This window comes from Myotis daubentonii, chromosome Y (assembly GCF_963259705.1).
Source record: "Myotis daubentonii chromosome Y, mMyoDau2.1, whole genome shotgun sequence".
Lineage (NCBI taxonomy): Eukaryota > Metazoa > Chordata > Mammalia > Chiroptera > Vespertilionidae > Myotis > Myotis daubentonii.
The window spans coordinates 16,378,008-16,388,578 of record NC_081862.1 but is presented as its reverse complement, the minus strand read 5'-3'; the positions used below and the strand labels follow the sequence as shown (position 1 = coordinate 16,388,578).

Below are 10,571 nucleotides of genomic sequence, written 5' to 3'. Positions count from 1 at the left end.
CTGCCTATGGATTCTTCTAAGATTTTCATGGTTACCCACTTACGTTTAAGTCCTTTATTCATTCCCTGTTTATACTTGTGTATGGTGTAAGTTGGTGGTCTAGATTAATTTTTTTGCATGTGTCTGTGGTATATGTCCAACACCAATTATTATTATGTTTTTATTTTGGCTTTGTAATATCTTTAATGAAACAAAATAAAATTTCCTCTATGTTAATTGAGTCATACTTTCTCTAAATCTGGCCTTTAAATAAATCCCCTGGGGCATAGTCCCATCTGTTCTTTGATTTTCTTTCCACTGATCCCAAACCTCGGCTGTAGTCTGCATCCTTTCAAAGGACAAAAGCAGACCCGGAGGCCTCAGAGCCGCCTGCAGCAAGCTCATGCCCGTGGGAGGTACAGCGCCCATCACCACCTGGACCATGGATGTAGGAGACAGTCAAAGCCTGAGAATCAAAGTGGCAGCATGTCATCGCCTTCACCTGCCTGTCTCCAGCAACACAAAACCAGTCCTCCCAGCCAGCGATCTGGGGACCGGCCATCAGGGCGATGTGGTGGCGCCATCCCCTGGCATCCGAGCATCCCAGGCTTCTCTTTGGGCAGGCCTGGGCCAGAGCCTTCGGGGATCTCTGTGTCCATGGTATAAATCCGAGTGAGATCAGACACAATGTTATCAATGATTGGCTTGGTAAGGTCGCCACTAAACACTTGCCACCATGGCTTCTCAGCATCGGCGCGGTGGGCACCTGGACCCCATAGACCTGCAGGGCCAGGTGGAGCACCACCTCTTCTATGTGCTGAGCCTGTACCAGAAGCACAGCCCCCCGCGGCAGCTGTCCCGCAGCAGGGCCCAGGCAGTGAAGGAAATGGGAGTCCGTTGCAAGCTGTAAGGATTCAGCCAGTTCTTGAGAGAAATCAGGTAGTGGAGCAGGTACCTGTGTGGGTGCTGAAAGGAGACTTGGAAGCGCAGACCTGCAGCACAAGGAGCTGGCACTGCACAATGCTGTCTCGGATCACACAGAATCGGGAGTCCAGCTCCAAGGGCTCCCTGCCTGGGTGGAAGTCCCTGTTGGACACGTTGATGATATCACGGGTTTGCAGGGGCTGTTCTTCCAATTTACCAGCGAAGTAAAGGGCAGACATGGTGACCAAGTAGGGGTCATAGGAGTCCATGTTGATCTCGCAGAAGAACTTATGGTAAATGGCACAGGCGGTGGCGAGGGGAATGGACTGCATCCCTAGCTTGACACCTGCCTCCACGGTGAACCTTGTCACGCGGAAGTGCACCCTCACCTGGGGTTCGGGCCACCCCTTGGCTCCTGGTGCCTTTTCCTCCTCTCTGCAGTTGTCCAGGCTAAGTTCCTCCATGGGGTCCCGCCCTGAGGCCCCAGACCCTGCTGAAGCGCAAGAGTCCCCAGCGCAGGGCCAGCGCCAGGGCGGTCCTAGCGCCAGGCGCTTACATCCCAGCCCCACCCCGCCCAGGCCGGAATGCCACCCGGTTCCTACACCAATTATTGAAAAGACTGTATGACTCCATTCTATGCTTTTGCCTCCTTTGTCAAATATTAATTGGGCAAAATGGTTAGGGTCGACTTCTATGTTCTCTGTTCTGTCCCATTGGTCTTTATGATTGTTTTAGTGCCAGTAACAGGCAGTTCTGAGAATGGTGGCTTTGTAATATAGCTTGATATCTGGTATTGTGATCCCTCCAACTTTGTTCTTCTTTGTCCAGATTGCTGTAACTATTTGGGGTCCTTTTTAATTCCATAGGAATTTTTGGAAACTTTCTTCTATGTCGGTGAGATACACCATTGATATTTTAATGGGGAATACATTAAAACTGTACATTGCTTTGGGGACTATGAACATTTTAATGATGTTGATAGTACCAATCCATGAATATGGTATGTTCTTCTATTTGCTTTCGTCTTCCTCTATCACTTTTTTCAATTTGCTGTAAGTTTCCAAGAACAGGTTTTTACCTCCTTAGTTAAGTTTATTCCTAAGTATCTTAATTTTTTGTTGCACTGGTAAATGGCATTTTTTTTTTTTAGTTTCTCTTTCTGTGAGTTCATTATTGGTGTATCAAAAAGCCATAGATTCATAGATTTCTGGGTGTTAATTTTGTAGCCTGCTACATTGCCAAATTCATTTGTTAAATCTGCTAGTTTTTTGATGGAGTCTTCAGGTATTTCTATGGACAGTACCATGCCATATGCTAATAATGACAGTTTTACTTCTTCTTTTCCACTTAGCATGCCTTGTTTGACTTCTTCTTGTCTGATTGCATTGTCTAGCACTACCAGTACTCTGTTGAACAGAAGTGGTGAGAGTGGGCATCCCTATCTTGTTCCTCTTCTTAGAGTAATTGTTTTTGCCCATTGAGTATAATGTCTGTAGGTTTGTCACATAAGTCTTTTATTATGTTGAGGTATGATCCCTCTATGCCCAGTTTGCGTAGAGTTATTATCAAAATTAGGTGTTGGATTTTGTCAAATGCTTTTCCTGCACCAATTGATATGAATCTCTCTAAATTTGTTTATGTGATGCATCACGTTTATTGATTTCTGGATGTTGACTCATCTTACTTCCCCAGAATATATCCCCTTTGTCATTGTGTATGCTCATTCCAATGTAATGTTGCATCGGATTTGTTAGAGTTCTGTTGAGGATTGTAACATCTAAGTTCATCAGAGATATATTGGCCTGCATCTTTCCTTCTTTGTATTTTCTCTATCTGGTTTTGGGATTAGAGTAATGCTGGCTTCATAGGAAGTGTTTGGAAATGGTACTTCCTTTGAATTTACGAAATAGTCTGAGGAAGAACGTTTTAGTTTTTCTTTGAACACTTGGTAAAACTCCCTGTGAAGCCATCTAGCCCAGGCTTTTGTTTGCTGCAAGTTAATTTTGTGACTGCTTGAATTTCCTGAGTAGTTATTGGCCTAGTCCTATGTTTTATTGTTCCTACTTGAGTTTAGGAAGATTGTATTTTTCTAGGAATATGTCCATTTCTTCAGGGTTGATCAGTTTGTTGGAGTAGAGTTGTCCATAGTATTTATATACAATCCTTTTTATATCTGTGGGGTCTTTTGCTCTTTTGCCTCTTTCATTTCTGATTTTGTTTACTGGGGTCCTGTTGGTGAGCCCAGCTAGAGGTTAATCAATCTGGGTTATGCTTCCAAAGAAATAGCTCATGTCTTTATTAATCTTTTGTGGGGTTTTTAGATCTCTATGTAATTTATTTCTGCTGTGATCTTCATTATTTCCTTCCTGCTGCTCAGTTTGTGCTTTGCTTGTTGCTCTCTCTAACTTTTTAAGTTGTGGGGGTTAGATAATTTGTTAACTGTTTTTCTTGTTGAGTTAGGCCTGTAATGCTATGAAGTTCCTTCCCTCTAAGGACTACTTTCAGTGTGTCCCTAGATTTTGGATTTTTATTTTATTTTATTTTATTTTTATATTTTATTGATTTTTTACAGAGAGGAATGGAGAAAGATAGAGAGTCATAAACATCAATGAGAGAGAATCATCGATCTGCTGCCTCCTGCACATCTCCCACTGGAAATGTGCCCACAACCCAGGTACATGCTCTTGACTGGAATCAAACCTGGGACCCCTCAGTCCAAAGCTCATTCCACTGTGCCAAACCAGTTTCGGCTGGATTTTTATTTTTAATTGTCATTTATTTCCAGGATGATTTTAATTTCTTCTTTAATCTATGTGGTAATCCAGTCATCTATATTTGTACATAAAAGCCCTGTGACCGGAATGGCAGAATGACCAAAATGGCTGGTGGCTAGGACTTGCATTGCGGCAGCCAACCAGCCTCATCTGGACCCCAAAAGGCCATATCCCTGACCAGCCTGGCCTACCATCGGCCCCCAACCCCCTATTCGGGGCCAGACTGATAAGCAAACCACCCCCGGCCTTTCCCCCTGGTCAGCCACACCCCCTGTATGCGCTACCGCCCAGATTGGAGGCATGGCCTTCTGGTTAACTGCCAATGGCCACTAACCCCTGGAAGCCTGGCCCTATGTGCCCCCATCTGGGGAGGTCAACCGGACTGCTTCCTTACAGGAATTCATACCCTGGGCCTCCATTTATTTAATAAAAGACTATTTAGCCTCCAAGTATTTGAACTTTGTTACATTTTTTTTTGCTTTATTTGTAATATTAAAGGCCCAGTGAATGATCTTTGTACACTTGGCAGAGTCCCTCACACTCTGGCAGTCTGGAAGACCTCAGGGGATGTCCAAGTGATTAAGCCTATGTCAATTTAGGCTTAATCCCAGTTGCCAAACATTCTTAGCGCTGCTGTGGAGGTGGGAGAGGTTCCTGCCACTGCTGCTCCACTTGCCAGTCATCAGCCCAGCTTCCGGCTGAGTGGTGCTCCCCTTGTGGAAGTTCACTGACCACCAAGGGCAGCTCTTGCATTGAGAGCCTACCCCCTGAGTGTCAGAGCACATCATAGCAATCAGTCTTATCTCTTTTTTATTACTTGTACTTTGAGATTTCTTTTTTCTTTTTTTATTGCTTAAAGTATTACAAGGAGTATTACATATTACTCTTTTTTTCCCCCACCCTTGACAATCTCCTGGTCTCCCCTAACCCCCAGTGTCTTATGTCCATTGGTTATGCTTATATGCATGCATACAAGTCCTTCGGGTGATCTCTTACCCTCCCCTCTTGCCCTCCAAACCCTCTTGGCCTTCCTGGTGTAGTTTGACAGTCTGTTCAAGGCTGCTCTGCCTCTTTATCTATTTTTGTTGATAAGTTTATAATGGTCTTTATTATCCAGAAATGAGTGAGATCATGTGGTATTTTTCCTTCATTTACTAGCTTATTTCACTTAGCATAATGCTCTCCAGTTCCATCCATGCTTTTGCAAATGGCAAGAATTCCTTCTTTTTAGAGGAGCATGGTATTCCATCATGTAGATGTACCATAGTTTTCTAATCCATTCATCTACTGATGGGTACTTAGGCTGTTTCCAAATCTTAGCTATAGTGAATTGTGCAGCTATGAACATAGGGGTTCATATATCCTTTCTAATTGGTGTTTCTGTTTTCTTAGGATATATTTCTAGAAGTGGGATCACGGGGTGAAATGGGAGTTCCATTTTTAGTTTTTTGAGGAAACTCCATAATGTTCTCCATAGTGGCTGCACCAGTCTGCATTCCCACCAGCAGTGCACAAGTGTTCCTTTTTCTCCACATCCTCTCCAGCACTTGTGGTTTGTGGATTTGTTGAAGATAGACATTCTGACAGGTGTGAGATGGTACCTCATTGTTGTTTTGATTTGCATTTCTCGGATGATTAGTGACTTTGAGCATGTTTTCATATGTCTCTTGGCTTTCAGAATGTCCTCTTTTGAAAGGTGTCTATTTAGATGCTTTGCCCATTTTTTGATTGGATTGTTTATCTTCCTTTTGTTAAGTTGTATGAGTTCCCTATAAATTTTGGAGTTTAAACCCTTACTGGTGATTACATTGGCAAATATGTTCTCCCATGCAGTGGGCTTTCTTATTGTTTTGTTGTTGGTTTCTTTTGCTGTGAAGAAGCTTTTTATTTTGATGTGGTCCCATTGATTTATTTTCTCTTTAATTTCCAATGCCCGAGGAGCTGCATCGGTGAAGAAATTGCTTCTGCTTATGTCTGAGATTTTGTTGCCTTTTGATTCTTCTAATATTTTTATGGTTTCCTATCATACATTTAAGTCCTTTATCAATTTTTAGTTTATTTTTGGGTATGGTGTAAGTTGGTGGTTTAGTTTCATTTTTTTGCATATATCAGTCCAATTTTCCCAACACCATTTATTGACAGGACTATCTTGGCTCCATTGTATGTTCTTGCCTCCTTTGTCAAATATTAATTGAGCATATTGGGTTGGGTCCATTTCTGGGCATTATTCTATCCCATTGATCTATATGTCTGTTCTTGTGCCAGTACCAGGCAGTTCTGAGAACCGTGGCTTTGTAATTCAGCTTGATATCTGGTATTGAGATCTCACCTACTCTGTTCTTTCTCAGGATCGCTACAGCTATTCGGGATCTTTTTTTATTCCAGATGAATTTTTGGCGAGTTCATTCTAGTTCTGTGTAATATGCCATTGGTATTTTAAAGGGAAGTGCATTGAATGTATAGATTGCTTTGTGTTGTATGGGTAGTATGGACATTTTGATGATGTTGATATTACCAATCCAAGAACATAGTATATTCTTCCATCTGTTTTTGTCTTCCTCTATCGCATTTTTCAACGTCCTGCAGTTTTCTGAGTAGAGGTCTTTTACTGCTTTAGTTAATTTTATTCCTAGGTATTTTAATGTTTTTGGTGTGATGGTAAATGGGATTGTTTTTTTAGTCTTTTTCTCTGTAAGTTTACTATTGGCATATAGGAATCCTATAGTTTTCTTGGCATTAATTTTGTATCCTGCTACATTGCCAAATTCATGTATTAAGTCTAATAGTTTTTTGATGACGTCTTTAGGGTTTTTTATGTATAATATCATGTCATCTTTGAATAAGGACAGTTTTATTTCTTCTTTTCCAATTTTGATGCCTTTTATTTCATCTTCTTGTCTAATTACAATGCGTAATACTTCCAGTACTACGTTGAAGACAAGTGGTGAGAGTGGGCATCCCTGTCTTGTTCCTCTTCTTAGGGGAAATGGTGTTAGATTTGTCCATTGAGTATGCTGTTGGCTGTTGGTTTGTCATATATGGTTTTTATTATGTTGAGGTATGATCCTTCTATTCCCACCTACGAGAGTTTTATCAAAAATGGGGGTTGGATTTTGTCACATGCTTTTTCTGCATCAATTGATATGATCATGTGTTTTTTTTTCTTTCAATTTGTTTATGTGATGTATCGTGTTTATTTATTTGCGGATATTGTACCATCCTTGCATCCCTGGGATAAATCCTACTTGGTCATGATTTAAGATCTTTCTGATGTACTGTTGGATCCGATTAGCTAAGATTTTGTTGAGGATTTTGGCATCTATGTTCATGAGGGATATTGGCCTGTAATTCTCTTTCATTGTGTTGTCTTTACATGGTTTTGGTATTAGGGTGATGCTGGCTTCATAGAATGACGTTGGAAGTGTTCCTTCCTCTTGGATTTTTTTGTAGTAGTCTGAGGAGGATAGGTTTTAGTTCTTCTCTGAATGTTTGGTAAACCTCCCCTGTGAAGCTGTCTGGTCCTGGGCTTTTGTTTGATGGAAGCTTTTTGATGACTGCTTCAATTTCTTCCATAGTCATTGGCCTTTTGAGATTTTTATATTCTTCCTGGTTGAGTTTTGGAATGTTGTAGGTTTCTAGGAATATGTCCATTTCCTCCAGGTTGTCTAGTTTGTTGGAGTAGAGCTGTCCATAATATTGTTTAAAAATCATTTGTATTACTGTGGGGTCTGTTGTTATTTTGCCTCTATCATTTCTGATTTTGTTTATTTGGGTCCTCTCTCTTTGCTTCTTGGTGAGCCTTGGATAGAGGTTCATCAATCTTGTTTATCCTTTCAAAGAACCCGCTCTTGGTTTCATTGATTTTATGTATCATTTTTTTGGTCTCTACGTCATTTATTTCTGCTCTAATCTTTATTAACTCCTTCCATTGCTCACTCTGGGCTTTTCTTGTTGCTCTCTTTCTAGTTCTTTGAGATGTAGGGTTAGATGATTTACTACCATTTTTTCTTGGTTTTTGAGATAGGCCTGAAAAGCTATAAATTTCCCTCTCAGGATTGCTTTCATTGTGTTCCATAGATTTTGGATTGTTGTGTTTTCATTGTCATTATTTTCCAGGATGATTTTCATTTCTTCTTTGATCTCATTGGTAAACCAATCAATATTTAATAACAAGCTATTCGGCTTCCAAGTGTTTGAGTATTTTGGGTTGTTTTTGTTGTAGTTTATTTCTAATATTATGCCATTGTGGTCTAAGAAGATGCTTGGTATGTTTTCAGTCTTCTTGAATTTGGGGAGACTTTGTTTGTGACCCAATATGTGGTCTATTTTTGAAAGTGTCCCATGAGCACTTGAGAAGAACCTATATTCCATGGCTTTGGGGTGAAATGTTCTGCAGGATTCAATTAAGTCCATCTGATCTAGTGAGTCATTTAGGATTGCTCTTTCTTTGCCGATTGTTTGTCTAGAGGATTTATTCAGTGATGTCAGTGGTGTATTAAAGTTCCTTACTATGATTGTATTGTTGTTGATCTCTCCTTTGATATATTCCCGGATTTTTAAAATTTATTTGGGCACTCCTGCATTGGGTGCATATATGTTTGTCACTGTTATATCCTCTTGTTGTATTGATCTCTTTAGTATTATGTAGTGGCCTTCCTTATCTCTTGTTATGGCCTTCACTTTGTGGTCTATTTTGTCTGATATAAGTATTGCTACCCCAGCTTTTTTTCACTTCCATTTGCCTGAAAGATATTGTTCCATCTCTTCACTTTCAGTCTGTGTGAGTCACTTCTTCTGAGGTGGGTCTCTTGTAGTCAGCATATATATGGGTCATGGTTTTTTATCCATTCAGCCACTCGATGTCTTTTGATTGGACCATTTAGTCCATTTACATTTAAAGTTATTAATTAAAGGTACTTGTTTGTAGCCAATTCTATTTTTTTTGTGGCTGTTTTCTTTCTGAGCTTTTTATTTCTTCTTTTTACACCAGTCCCTTTAGCATTTCTTGAATTGCTGGCTTGGTGGTGATAAACTCTCTTAGCCTCTTTTTGTCTGTGAACTTCTTATTTCCCCTTCAAGTTTGAATGATAGCCTTTCTGGATAGAGTATTCTTTTTTTTTATTTTTTTTTATTTTTTATTTATTTATTTATTTATTTTTATTTCTTAAAGTATTACAAAGGGTATTACATATGTATCCATTTTATCCCCCCGCCCTAGACAGTCCCCTAGCCTCCCCTATCACCCAGTGTCTTATGTCCATTGGTTATGCTTATATGCATGCATACAAGTCCTTTAGTTGATCTCTTACCCCCCTACCTCCTGCCCCCCAACCCTCCACGGCCTTCCCGCTGCAGTTTGACAATCTGTTTGAGGCAGCTCTTTCTCTGTATCTATTATTGTTCAAAAGTTTAGAATGGTCTCTATTGTCAATGAATGAGTGAGATCATGTGGTATTTTTCCTTTATTGACTGGCTTATTTCACTTAGCATAATGCTCTCCAGTTCCATCCATGACGTTGCAAATGGTAAGAGTTCCTTCCTTTTTACAGCAGCATAGTATTCCATCGTGTAGATGTACCACAGTTTTCTAATCCATTCATCTACTGATGGGCACTTAGGCTGTTTCCAGATCTTAGCCATGGTGAATTGTGCTGCTATGAACATAGGGGTGCATATATCCTTTCTGATTGGTGTTTCTGGTTTCTTGGGATATATTCCTAGAAGTGGGATCACAGGGTCAAGTGGGAGTTCCATTTTCAGTTTTTTAAGGAAACTCCATACTGTCTTCCATAGTGGCTGCACCAGTCTGCATTCCCACCAGCAGTGCACAAGTGTTCCTTTTTCTCCACATCCTCTCCAGCACTTGTCGTTTGTTGATTTGTTGATGATAGCCAGTCTGACAGGTGTGAGATGGTACCTCATGGCTGTTTTGATTTGCATCTCTCGGATGATTAGTGACTTTGAGCATGTTTTCATATGTCTCTTGGCTTTCTGAATGTCCTCTTTTGAAAGGTGTCTATTTAGGTCCTTTGCCCATTTTTTGATTGGATTTTTTATCTTCCTTTTGTTAAGTTGTATGAGTTCCCTATAAATTTTGGAGATTAGGCCCTTATCAGATATGTCATTGGCAAATATGTTTTCCCACACAGTGGGTTTTCTCGTTGTTTTGTTGATGGTTTCTTTTGCTGTGCAGAAGCTTTTTATTTTGATGTAGTCCCATTTGTTCATTTTTTCTTTAGTTTCAAGTGCCCTAGGAGCTGTTTCAGTGAAGAAATTGCTTCGGCATATGTCTGAGATTTTGTTGCCTTTGGATTCTTCTAGAATTTTTATGGTTTCCTGTCGTACATTTAAGTCCTTTATCCATTTTGAGTTGATTTTTGTGTATGGTGTAAGTTGGTGGTCTAGTTTCATTTTCTTGCATATATCTGTCCAATTTTCCCAACACCATTTATTGAAGAGACTATCTTGGCTCCATTGTATGTTCTTGCCTCCTTTGTCAAATATTAATTGAGCATATTGGTTCGGGCCGATTTCTGGGCTCTCTATTCTATTCCATTGATCTATATGCCTATTCTTGTGCCAGTACCAGGCAGTTTTGAGAACAGTGGCTTTGTAATACAACTTGATATCTGGTATTGAGATCCCACCTACTTTGTTCTTTTTCAGGATTGCTGCAGCTATTCGGGGTCTTTTTTTATTCCAGATGAATTTTTGGAAAGTTCGTTCTAGATCTCTGAAGTATGCTGTTGGTACTTTAATGGGAAGTGCGTTGAATTTATAGATTGCTTTGGGTAGTATGGACATTTTAATGATGTTGATTCTACCAATCCATGAACACGGTATGTTCTTCCATCTGTTTATGTCTTCCTCTATGTCTTTTTTCAACGTCCTGTA

The 10,571-nt window shown here is 40.2% G+C and overlaps 1 pseudogene; it reads right to left on the bottom strand.

Moving 5' to 3' along the window:
• Window positions 1-452: 452 nt before the first annotated feature.
• Window positions 453-1,367, bottom strand: LOC132225655 (cyclin-Q-like; annotated as a pseudogene).
• Window positions 1,368-10,571: the final 9,204 nt, after the last annotated feature.